The sequence below is a fragment of the Pan troglodytes genome, chromosome 5, assembly GCF_028858775.2.
Source record: "Pan troglodytes isolate AG18354 chromosome 5, NHGRI_mPanTro3-v2.0_pri, whole genome shotgun sequence".
NCBI lineage: Eukaryota > Metazoa > Chordata > Mammalia > Primates > Hominidae > Pan > Pan troglodytes.
The window spans coordinates 133,800,775-133,813,806 of NC_072403.2; the positions used below are offsets into that span (position 1 = coordinate 133,800,775).

A 13,032-nucleotide genomic window follows, 5' to 3' on the forward strand; every position below is an offset into this window, starting at 1 on the left:
ACACTGGTGGGATTCCTCCACATAGAAGGCAACATTAAAAATGCTAAAGAGTCGGCCGGGTGCGGTGGCTCACGCCTGTAATCCCAGCACTTTGGGAGGCCAAGGCTGGGCGGATCACCAGGTCAGCAGATCGAGACCATCCTGACTAACACGGTGAAACCCCGTCTCTACTAAAAATACAAAAAGAAATTAGCCGGGCCTGGTGGCGGGCGCCTGTAGTCCCAGCTACTCGGGAGGCTGAGGCAGGAGAATGGCGTGAACCTGGGAGGCAGGGCTTGCAGTCTGAGATCGCACCCCTGCACTCCAGCCCGGGTGACAGAGCGAGACTCCGTCTCAAAAAAAAAAAAAAAAAGAAAAAAGAATGCTGAAGAGCCATCCCCTCACCTCCCAATAGGGAGGACTGTTACAGAGTCAATAGGTGAGAGCAGGGGCACTTTGTTATACAAAGTAGTGTCCTCTGGTTACTTTTAGTTTCAGGCATTAAATCTCTATATCTTTTTTTGGTCGACTTTTGGGTAATTAGGAAAAATCTTGAAAGTTCCCAAATGTGTTGTCTCACTGTTTGTCTCCACAATTAGCATTAATCAGCCCCCAGATAATGAAATTGACTCCAACTTCCAAAATTGTCCCTTAAACATGGAGACAAATTCTGTGCCCACCATTATGGAGGTGTTACCAAATGAGGCCACTAATAGAATTACACATGAATCATGTGAAAAATTCAATGCTAACTTTAAGTGTTTTAAAACTGTTTGGGGATTTGTGAAATATGATAGACTATAGGAAGCTTTTTTGTTAATTCTGTACATAATAGTATTTTAATACCACAAAACATGCCCAGGAAAATCTTCAAAACAGTCAAATAGGGCCAAGTGCAGTAGCTCACGCCTGTAATCCCAGCACCTTGGGAATCCAAAACAGGAGGATTGCTTGAGCCCAGGAGTTCAAGACCAAGACTGGGTGACCTAGTGAGAACTTCTCTGTCCAAAAAGTAATAATAATAATAAAATAGCTGGGTTTGGCGGTGTGTGCCTGTAGTCCCAGCTACTCCTGAGTCGAGGTGAAAGGATCCTTGAGCCCAGGAATTCAAGGCTACAGTGAGAGGAGATAGCACCACTGCACTCTAACCTGGGTGACAGAGTGAGCATCTGTCTCAAAAACAAAAACAAAAATGTAAACATGAATTTGTATTTTAGTCCCAAGAAAAACAGAACCCCACAAAGATCCAACTTTAACTGATTTTAGGGTAAACAGTCTTAGAAACTACCAAGCAGCACATGGTTCCCATCAGAATATAACTGAGTCTGTTCAGCCAAAAATTCACCTTTGAACTGTCAAATGGTTTAAAAGCCACTGAGAACATGGTCAATATTATTAAATTATACTCAAGAAAAGTTTTATCCTATTTCCTTTTTTATAAACAAATTTTTTCTGTTTCCATTTATTTTAAAGCAGCTAAAGCATATTTCAAATACTGACGAACGATTGAAAGTTGTCAAACAAATGAAATTATGTAAATATATTTAAAGGATTGCAAAGTTGTACCTGTCTGGGAAACTTAGAAACCGAATAGGAAAGGTTTAAAAGAGGAAAACAAAACAAAACAAAAAAGCAAATAACCCAGGCCTAAATATTATATTTAGAGAATTAAGTTTGCCATAGAATTGTTTTCTTCTTGAATTAAAGCCAAGTCAGTGGAAACTTTTAATAAAAATCACATATTTGATACAAATTTATGAGTAATTCTGTCTCTATTTTTAGCTATATTTCTTATGGAAAAAATATAAAAAATCATGTAGCTACTTTTTGAGTTCATCTACTATGAAATAGTTCTGATTTCATTTGGGTTAATTACAAACAGATATTTCTTAATAGTTTAGACCACCTCTTCCTTGAACTCTTTTTCTATGATATTTTCATAAAGAGGGCATAATAACCTCTTAAGATTTTATATGTCCTTATAAACTTGTAGTATTATATTATCAAACAGCATATAATTTTGTGCAATCTTCCTTTACAAAATAATTTTAAAGAAAGGTTTTATGGAGAATCACATAAATATAAAAATACAGAGAATGTTACAGAAATAAAGCTTCTACATTGCTATGCTTCCTTATCTTTTTGATTTCTTTCACCTCTTGTTTTTCCAACAATCTGCTTATGACTGTTTGTCCAACCTCCCAGTGTGCATTGCCTCAGAAAGCTTCTACTCCAATCCAATGCTTTCCACACACTACATTTTTGACCTAGGTGTTCTCCTCTCGCTTGTGGTTCAATCCTAATTTTATACTTCCTAGAACTTTTTTTTTTTTTGAAGAAGCTATGTAAGTAACTAAAATACAACAGTTTTAAACAAAACTCATTTCTTCTCCCTCAGACTGCCTTTCCATTCTAATGTTGAGCAGCAGCTGGGGCACTGTGTCTACTGCCTCTCAAGCCAGGAACTTTGCAGTTATACTTTTTCCTCCATCTTTCTTCCCTTACATCTGTTCTTCTCACAACACCTAATTTGTCATCAAACTACCAAGGTTTTTTGTAGTAAAGTTTTTTCCCCTATGACATAGTACTCTGTTACACCATATCTTCTACAGTGGGATGCACAAAAAGACAGTTTATAGTACAAATATTAATTCCAATAGAATAGAGATAATTCTGGGTTACTGTAGTAATTGAGTTACAGAAAGTTTGGTCTCATTACTCTTTAGGTTGATAAAGTTTGAAGGTAGACATAACTACCTGGTGCCAAAATAACAATCCCAAGTATGGATTATTAGCAGCCTAATAAAAATAGAACACTATATATTTCTTTTAGATTTAGGGGTATAAAATTATCAATTAATATACATAAAATATTTGAACCCCTTCTACAGCAAACACTTACTTTTGTATTCCTTAAAGGAACTCTCAAGGTGCTGTCACTTGTTCTGGCTTCTGGGACTGCTTATGTACTTTGGGGGCAGCACAGTTTCTGATACTCTGAGTAACAAGTTATTGGCACCTAAGATTCTTTAACCCTGGTGGTACTGTGACACAAATATGGTGATATTGGCTGTTCACACTCCTTCCTATAACTTCTCATTCCTTTTCCTGCTTGCTAGCTGATTTAAGAGCCAGCCATCTTATGAGACAGCTTTAAATTCAACCTTGACTAGAAGCAGAGGGATGGATAAAGTATAGATTTCAAGACCCTTTCATTCCTAGAAATTTTGCTTATTTATTTCTTAAAAAATTATTTGATAAGTAAGTGCAGTGATTCTGTGTTGATGAGTGCAAGAAAAATGTCATCGTATTAACTTTAGTCATTATGCAAAGATAGCTCTATATTATTTATATATATCAATTTAGTTTATATATTTGTAGTTTTTCCTTTGAATACCATTTCTTTGTTAAATAATATAAAAACTTCACAAAAATTACAGCAGGTTAATAAACAGAATTGTAATTTAGTTCATTGAAAGATACACAGATGAGTTTAATCAAAATTCATAGCTATCTTACTAACTGAACTCATTAATCAGCTAACAGTGTAGTAATCAGTAGTAATTAGCCATCAGCCACTTTTTTATGGTCATTTTACTAATTAAAATGTTAGCTTTGATTTGAAGCATAGGAAATATAAATTGAAAACTACTTATTCTAACTACAGATTACAGTGAATTACAGTCACCAATACGTTATTGGTTTGTTTGTTAAAATTTCTGTGAGATGACATATCCAAGTCTTGTGGGTTATGTGGATAGTTCTACCTTAAAGGTGAATGGATATTTTGCAAGACTTAAAGTAAAATTTCATATCAAGTAAGTGCTAGATCAAATGGAAGAATTAACCATATATTTATATGTTCCTGTCATACCATTTAAGAAAAATAAAAGGAATGTTTTTATTCAAACCTGTAAATTACTCCTGTCATCTCACTGAGCATCTTAAAAGTTTTGAAACAAAACTTCATTTCATTGCAAAGAAGGACTAAGACATTAAGATATATTTGTCTTAAGTAATAAACTTTTCTATCTCCAACACAATAATGAACAAAGCCATTGGTGAAAGGGTGCAATTGAGGGATTGTTGTCCCTCTATTACTCTGATCAGTGTAATCAATATGTTTATAAACAGTACAGGAAACTGGAAAGAGAATAGAAGGAAAAAACAAGAAAATTTGTTTGTACTGTTCATTCAGGCCCCTATAGCTGTGGGATCCAGGGATTACTCTCAGTAGAACTTCCAAAGGCCCTTTTTTCTTATTTATCTGAAAGACTGTTGTGATACAAATAACACTCACGAAGGGACCCCCTAGAGATTGTTTCATTAATCTTTAATGCTTAAGGCAAACCTACACACAAATGCTCATATGAGACAAAGGAATTATTTTTATGGAGAATTCCACAGTCTCCATGAACACCCCATTCCAGTGTTTAACAACGGTGATGGAGTTCTGCCTTATTCTATAAAGTCATTCTTTGTCTCGACTTTGTGCTCTGACAAGATTGAGAACATCTGGTCCTCATTCCTAATATAATGACATTTCCTGCTCCAGAGTTCCTCTTTAAATCACCCTCAACCTTCTCTTCTTTAGGCTAAATTCCAGGTCAGCTCACTCTTCTCCAGAGTCATATATGCCGAGCTTTTCAGTATGATTGCCATCCTAATTCGTAAAGAGCCACTCTCCTTTAGCCCAGAACCAGTCCCTTAGCTTAGAGGACCAGAACTTCCCACCTGATTCCTGCTGAGCATTATTACATGACCAACCTTCCACATCTCTGTATGCTCGTTACCTTCATTTAAGTTCTCAAACATGCTCAAGGAAAAGAAACTATTTTATTTCAGAAGGAGACATTTCTTTCCATCAACTTGCTTTCCTTTTCTGTCCCAAGGGAAGATTGCAGATCACACTGCGCTTTGGGAGTCAAGTGGCAGACAGCTGTGGCTTCAGCTTCCAGCGGTCACACAACTCCAGAGGGACTGGAAGGTCAAGGGAAGCATGTAGAACCGCAGGCTGTTCACGTGGCTTGGAGGAGGAGATGACCCACCCTTAATAAAACACCGTCTGCCGGACATGCCATTGGGACTGGCATGCTAATTGAAAACAGCAGGAGTGGCTCTGCAGCTCTTTGACTTTAGCACTCAGCTTAGCATAACTTTTCCTTCCACAGGAAAGCAGTCCTCGGCCAGTAAAGCTGTGTTTCTTAAAAAAAGAAAAAAATCCAAACAAACCACTGCTCTAGTAGAAGATAAAGAAACACTTATCTTTATTTTCTTTTTTAGGAAGTTCCATCTTATTTAATTAATTAATTTATTTTATTTTATTTTTTCAAGTGGACCAAAGCTTGACACTGCTGTCCACAAATATTTTATCAAATTAGGATGGAAAATACCTATTAATCAAATTCATTTTTTTCAATATTATGAGTGCCCTGTTATTTTTACTACAATTTATTTTTCTTTTTTCTACATCAAAGTAAAATGGGCAAATAGTTCAATAGGTTTGTATTATTTTTATGGAATAGCAGTAAAGTGCCTACCTCTCCCAACCCCAGTTTTCTTTCCTGGAAGCAACTACTTTATTCTCTTTTAGCTATTTCCTTTATTACTTACCTCTGTTCCTTTAAATAATATGCTTAGTGTTAGTTTTGGTTTTTTAATTTTAAGCAATACATATTGACTTTCTACTATGAAAAATTAACATTTAACTTTCGTCACTCCACCTCTTTCTCATTCATTTTTTGTTTCCCTAGCCTCTCAATATAATTATATTGTAATTTTGGTTAAATAGGTGATAAGTATTCACATTATTAAAAATAGCATATATATGTGTAATGCTATTTACCGATGAGCTATATAGGATAAAATGATTATTCTTCACCATTTATATAGCGTTTTATTTTCCTAGAATTATAAATTTTTCTCGTTTTTTTCTGTTCATTTAGTTTTCTATATATTTATCATGAATTCATTTTTAAACTCTCACAAGTTATCTGTATCTCCTTTTTAAATGTTTAAACATCAAGTGTTTTATCAGTTCTTTCTTGTGGCTAGATTTCTTCTGAAGCCTTTCTTGCACGCTAACTTCTTTGTCTTTAAATTGATATATCATACATGTACATAGTCCTCTAGAGTGTTTTTGATCTGCTGTAATCTGGACTAGTTTCTCTCAAAGCCATCATCATGGTCTTTCCCTTGGCCATTATACTGAGAATTCCATTTGCTTCCCTCTTGAGTGGATCTACTGTTTTCTAGATTCTCTCTCCTTTGTACGGATTTATTCTCTTATTTTGCAGTATTTGAACAACACTGTAAAGATTTCTCCTTGCTCATTTATTAAGCAAGGAGTTCCCTCACTTTCTTCTGTAGTTCTCTGAACCCTTTAATATTGGGGAAAGGATGATGTTGTTTAAATACTATACAGTATTATTAGTCACATTGTACTATGGTCTATTGAAGAAATTAAATATCACATAATTCCATTTTTAATTTTTTAGAATAAGACAACAGATGTCGGAGTAATATCTGTATTTTATTGAACTTTATGATAATATGGCAATCAAGCTATTTTTAAAAAGGCTCTGCTCTGCCACTACAGATAGCTAAAAGTTCAGGATAATATGTAATAAAATTTAAAAAATATATAAACTGGTTTCAAGTGAAAGGAAAATTCTAAGTTGGCAAATACAAAAAAAGAGAACTCAAACCAGATCAGGCTGTGGGGGCAGCTGAGACCATGTAAACCACAGGAGCTATGGATACAGATATCGAATTTAAGGGCTGGGAGATAGGCTATTAATGCCGGGCTGGGAGATAGGCTATTAATGCCCAGCTGGGAGGAGGAAAAAGTCTTAAAACTGCAAGCTTTGAAGTCTGAGTGGAAAGAAGTCTTCAAATTCTTGCTTAAAATGCTACAGTCCCTTACCATAACAATCAGAATTAAGTCCACATTAGCATGGCTTACAAAGCCCTTAATCTGAGAATTTCCTGTGAAATTTCCAGCCTCAGCTATTTCCATGTGGTGCCTGAAACATATATACAGTCTTAATCAACGATACACATGGTCACAAATAGGCTATACACATGGTCACAAATAGGCTATACACTCTTTCTTTTCCATTTGAAAGCTTTTTATTATTATTATTATTATTATTATTATTATTATACTTTAAGTTCTGGGATACAGGTGCAGAACGTGCAGGTTTGTTACGTAGGTATACACGTGCCTTCATAGTTTGCTGCACCCATCAACCCATCATCTACATTAGGCATTTCTCCCTAATGCTATCCCTCCCCTAGCCCCCCACCCCCCGACAGGCCCTGGTGTGTTGTGTGATTTTCTCCTCCCTGTGTCCATTTGTTCTCATTGTTCAACTCCCACTTATGAGGGAGAGCATGCGGTGTTAGGTTTTCCATTCCTGTGTTAGTTTGCTGAGAATGATGGTTTTCAGCTTCATCCATGTCCCTGCAAAGGACATGAACTCACCCTTTTTTGTGGCTGCATAGTATTCCATGGTGTATATGTGCCATATTTTCTTTATCTAATCTATCATTGATAGGCATTTGGTTGGTTCCAAGTCTTTGCTATAGTGAACAGTGCCACAATAAACTTATATGTGCATGAGTCTTTATAGTAGAATGATTTATAATCCTTTGGGCATATACCCAGTAATGGGATTGCTGGGTCAAATGGTATTTCTAGTTCAAGATCCTTGAGGAATTGCCACACTGTCTTCCACAATGGTCGAACTAATTTACACTCCCACCAACAGTGTAAAAGCATTCCTATTTCGGCACATCCTCTCCAGCATCTGTTGTTTCCTGACTTTTGAATGATTGCCATTCTAACTGGCATGAGATTGTATCTCATTGTGGTTTTGATTTGCATTTCTCTAATAACCAGTGATGATGAGCTTGTTTTCATGTTTGTTGGCCACATAAATGTCTTCTTTTGAGAAGTGTCTGTTCATATCCTTTGCCCACTTTTTGATAGAGTGGTTTGTTTTTTTCTTGTAAATTTGTTTAAGTTCCGTGTAGATTCTGGATATTAGACCTTTGTCAGATGCATAGATTCCAAAATTTTTCTCTCATTCTGTAGGTTGCCTGTTCACTGTAATGATAGTTTCTTTTGCTGTGCAGAAGCTCTTTAGTTTAATTAGATCCCATTTGTCAACTTCAGCCTTTATTGCCATTGCGTTTTGTGTTTTAGTCATGAAGTCTTTGCCCATGCCCATGTCCTGAATGGTATTACCTAGGTTTTCTTCTAGGGTTTTTATGGTTTTAGGTCTTATGTTTAAGTCTTTAATCCATCTTGAGTTATTTTTTCTATAAGGTGTAAAGAAAGGGTCCATTTTCGGTTTTCTGCATATCGATAGCCAGTTTTCCCACCACCATTTATGAAATAGGGAATCATTTCCCCATTGCTTGTTTTTGTCAGGTTTGTCAAAGATCAGATGGTTGTAGATGTGTGGCATTATTTCTGAGGCCTCTATTCTGTTCCACTGGTCTATATATCTGTTTTGGTACCAGTACCATGCTGTTTTGGTTACTGTTGCCTTGTAGTATATATACTATATCAGTAGTGATATACTATATACAGTAGTGATGCCTCCAGCTTTGTTCTTTTTGCTTCAGATTGTCTTGGCTATACAGGCTCTTTTTTGGTTCCATATGAAATTTAAAGTAGTTTTTCCTAATTCTGTGAAGAAAGTCAATGGTAGCTTGATGGGAATAACATTGAATCTATAAATTACTTTGGGCAGTATGGCCATTTTCATGATATTGATTCTGCCCATCCATGAGCATGGAATGTTTTTCTATTTGTGCCCTCTCTTATTTCCTTGAGAAGTGGTTTGTAGTTCTCCTTGAAGAGGTCCTTCACAGACCTTGTAAGTTGTATTTCTCGGTATTTTATTCTCTTTGTAGCAATTGTGATGGGAGTTCACTTATGATTTGGCGCTCTGTTTGTCTATTATTGGTGTGTAGAAATGCTTGTGATTTTTTTTTTTTCTTTTTTTGAGACGGAGTCTCGCTCTGTCGCCCAGGCTGGAGTGCAGTGGCGCGATCTCAGCTCACTGCAAGCTCCGCCTTCCGGGTTCAGGCCATTCTCCTGCCTCAGCCTTCCTAGTAGCTGGGACTACAGGTGCCCGCCACCACGCCCAGCTAATTTTTTTTTGCATTTTTAGTAGAGACAGAGTTTCACCGTGGTTGCCAGGATGGTCTCTATCTCCTGACCTCATGATCCGCCCACCTCGACCTCCCAAAGTGCTGGGATTACAGACGTGAGCCACCGCGCTCGGCCAGAATGCTTGTGATTTTTGCACCTTCATTTTGTATGCTGAGACTGTGCTGAAGTTGCTTATCAGCTTAAGGAGATTTTGGGCTGAGATGATGGGGGTTTCTAAATATACAATTATGTCATCTGCAAACAGACAACTTGACTTCCTCTCTTCCTATTTGAATCCTCTTTATTTCTTTCTCTTGCCTGATTGCCCTGGCCAGAACTTCCAATACTATGTTGAATAGGAGTGGAGAGAGAGGGCATCCTTGTCTTGTGCCAGTTTTCAAAGGGAATGCTTCCAGCTTTTGCCCATTCAGTATGATATTGGCTGTGGGTTTGTCATAAATAGCTCTTATTATTTTGAGATATGTTCCATCAATACCTAGTTTATTGAGAGTTTTTAGCATGAAGGGCTGTTGAATTTTGTTGAAGGCCTTTTCTGCATCTATTGATATAATCATGTGGTGTTTGTCATTGGTTCTGTTTATGTGATGGGTTATGTTAATTGATTTGCGTATATTAAACCAGCCTTGCGTCCCAGAGATGGAGCCAACTTGATTGTGGCGGATAAGCTTTTTGATGTCCTGCTGGATTCAGTTTGCCAGTATTTTATTGAGGATTTTTGCATCAATGTTCATCAGGCATATGGCCTGAAATTTTCTTCTTTGTGTGTGTCTCTGCCAAGGTTTTGGTATCAGGATGATGCTGGCCTCATAAAATGAGTTAGGTGGTGTTCCTCTTTTTCTATTGATTGGAATAGTTTCAGAAGGAATGGTACCAGCTCCTCTTTGTACCTTTAATATAATTCAGCTGTGAATCTGTCTGATCCTGAGCTTTTTTTGGTTGAATACCACATTTTCTTAATTCATCCATTGCTGGACACTTAGGTTGCTTTCACCTCTTAGCTATAATAATAATGCTGCAATGAACATGGCAGTGCAAATACCTTTTTGAGATCTTGTTTCCAGTTCTTTCAGATAAATACGAAGAAGTTGGATTGCTAGATCCCATAGTAATTCTATTTTTTAATTTTTTGAGGAAACTTCACACTGTTTCCCACAGCAACTGCACCATTTTACGTTCCCACTGTCAATGACAAGGGTTCCAATTTTCTCACCAATACTTGTTACTTGTTATTTTTCAGGTTTGGGTTTTTGGTGTTTTTTTATTATTATTATTTATTTGTTTGTTTCTAACATAATTGCTATGCTAACAAATGTGAGGTGATGTCTCATTGTTATTTTGATTTGTACTTCCCTGATGATTAAGAGAATATCTTTTGTTCAGCATCTTTACATATACTTGTTGGCCATTTGTATGTCTTCCTTGGAGAAATGTCTATTCAAGTCTTTTGCTCATTAAAAAAAAATGGTTTGTTGTTGTTGATATTATTGACTAGTAGGAGTTCTTAATAGTTTTAGATATTAACCCCTTTACAGATATCTGGTTATTCCAAGATTTTCTCCCATTTCATTAGTTGCCATTCCAATCTATTGATTGTTTCCTTTGCTGTGCAGAAACTTTTTACTTTGATGTTGTCTCATTTGTCTATTTTTGCTTCTGTGGTTTGTGCTTTTGGTGTCATATATAGGAAATCATTGCCAAGACCAATATTATAAAGCTTTTCTCTTATGTTCTTTTCTAGAAAATTTTATAGTTTTCAGGTATTATGTCTAAGTCTTTCATCCATTTTATGTTGATTTTTGTGTATGGTGTAAAACAAGGGTCCAATTTCATTCTTTTGAATGTGGCCATCTACTTTTTTTTTTGGCACCATTTTTTTGCACCTTTTTTTTTTTTTTTTTTTTTTTTTTTTGCACCTTTCCCCATTTTGTGATCTGGGCACGCTTGTCAAAGATCATTTGTATATGTTTGGGTTAATTTTTAAGCGCCCTATTCAATTCTATTGGTCTATATGTTTGTCTTTATGTCAATACCATATTATTTTAATTACTATAGCTTTGTAGTGTGTTTTGAAGAAAGGAAGTATGAGGCCTCCAGCTTCGATATTCCTTCTTAAAATTGTTTTGGCTATTCTGCGTCCTAAGTGGTTCCATATGACTTTTAGGATATTTTTTTTTAATTTCTGCAAGAAATACTTTTAGGATTTTGATAGGGATTACATTAAATCTGTATCTTGCTTTGGGTAGTATGAGAATTTTAACAATATTAAGTCTTCCAATCCATGAACACAGATGTCTTTCCACTTATTTGTGTCTTCTTTAATTTCTTTATTCAATGTTTTGTAGTTTTCAACATACAAGGCTTTCACTTTCTTGGTTAAATTTATTCCTAAGAATTTTATTTTTGGGATTATTGAAAGTAGGATTATTGAAAGTGGTATTATTTTGTTAATTTCCTTTTCAGATTGTTTTTTGTTATTGCATAGAAGTGGTGAGAGTGGGCATCCTTGCCTTGTTCCTGATCTTAGAAAAGATGGTAGTTTTTCACTACTGAGTATAATGTTAGCTGTGGATTTTTCACATATGGCCTTTATCTGTTGAGGTAAAATCCTTCTAGTCTTGGTTTGCTGAGTGATTTTATCATGAAAATGTGTTGAATTTTGTCAAATGCTTTTTCTGCGTTGATTGAGATGACTGTGTAATTTTTATCCTTGTTCTGTTACTGTGGTATATCATATTGATTAATTTTCATATTCTGAGCCATCCTAGTGTTTTAGGGATAATAGCCACTTGGTCATGGTGTATGATCTTTTTAATGTGCTGTTGAGTTTGGTCTATAAGACTTTTGTTGAAGATTTTTGCATCTATATTCATCAGGAATATTGGCCTACAATTCAATTTCTTGTAGTGTTTGGCTTTGTTATTAGGATAATGCTGGTCTCATAAATGAATTTGGAAGTGTTCCACCTCTTTAAAGTTCTGGAAGAGATTGAGAATAATTGGCATTAATTTTTCTTCAAATGTTTGGTAGAATTCTTCAATGAAGCCATCTAGTCCTGGGTTTTTCTTTGTCAAGAGGTTTTTGATTATGTTGTTAGTCCCCTTACTAGTTATAGATTTGTTTAGATTTTCTGTTTCTTCATGACTCAGTCTTCATAGGTTGTATATTTTTGAGAGTTTATCCATTTCTTCTAGTTTATCCAAATTTTTGGCATATAATGGTTATAGTAGTCTCTTATAACAATTTTTATTTCTGTGGCATCAGTTATAATGTCTCCTCTTTCAGTTTTTTATTTTATTTATTTGAGTCTTCTCCCTTTTATTCTTAGTCCAGCTAAGGGTTTGTCAATTTTGTTGATCTTTTTTATTTTTTATTCCTATTCTTTATTTCATTTATCTCTGCTCTGATCTTTATCATTCGTTTCCTTCTGCTAACTTTTGGCTTAGTTTTATTTTTTCTATCTTCTTGAGGTGTAAAATTAGGTTGTTTACTTAAGATCGATCTTCTTATTAAATCTAGACATTTACCACTACAATTTTCTCTCTTAATACTACTTTTGTTGCTACCCTTAAGTTGTAGTGTTTTGTATTTTCATTTTTCTTTGTCTCAAGATATTTTTGAATTTCCCTTTTAATTTCTTCTTTGACCCATTTGTTTTTGTAAGTATGTTTTTTATTTTTATTTTCCATATATTTCTGAATTTTCCAAAATTTCTCCTGTTATTGATTTCAGTTTGATTCCATTGTGGTTGGAAAAGTCTTCTTATATCCATTAGGAACTTATGTGTTACTTAACACATGTTCTATCCCAGAGAAAATCATCTGTGTGCTTGAGCAGAATGTGTATTCTGCTCTTGTTGAGATTATGTT

General features: G+C 35.4%; 1 long non-coding RNA gene across 4 annotated transcripts in view; it reads left to right on the plus strand.

The window, feature by feature from the left end:
• LOC104006967 (uncharacterized) overlaps positions 1 to 13,032 on the plus strand; it is a 195,375-nt gene that overhangs the window by 156,700 nt on the left and 25,643 nt on the right. For 3 of the 4 annotated variants that reach the window (XR_680977.5, XR_008548641.2, XR_010158167.1), the window contains one exon: positions 4,872 to 11,020. The exons of the other annotated variant lie outside the window; for it this stretch is intronic. This is a non-coding gene — a long non-coding RNA (uncharacterized LOC104006967). Of the gene's footprint in view, positions 1 to 4,871; positions 11,021 to 13,032 lie in introns of those variants that run through there. 4 annotated transcript variants of the gene reach the window in all.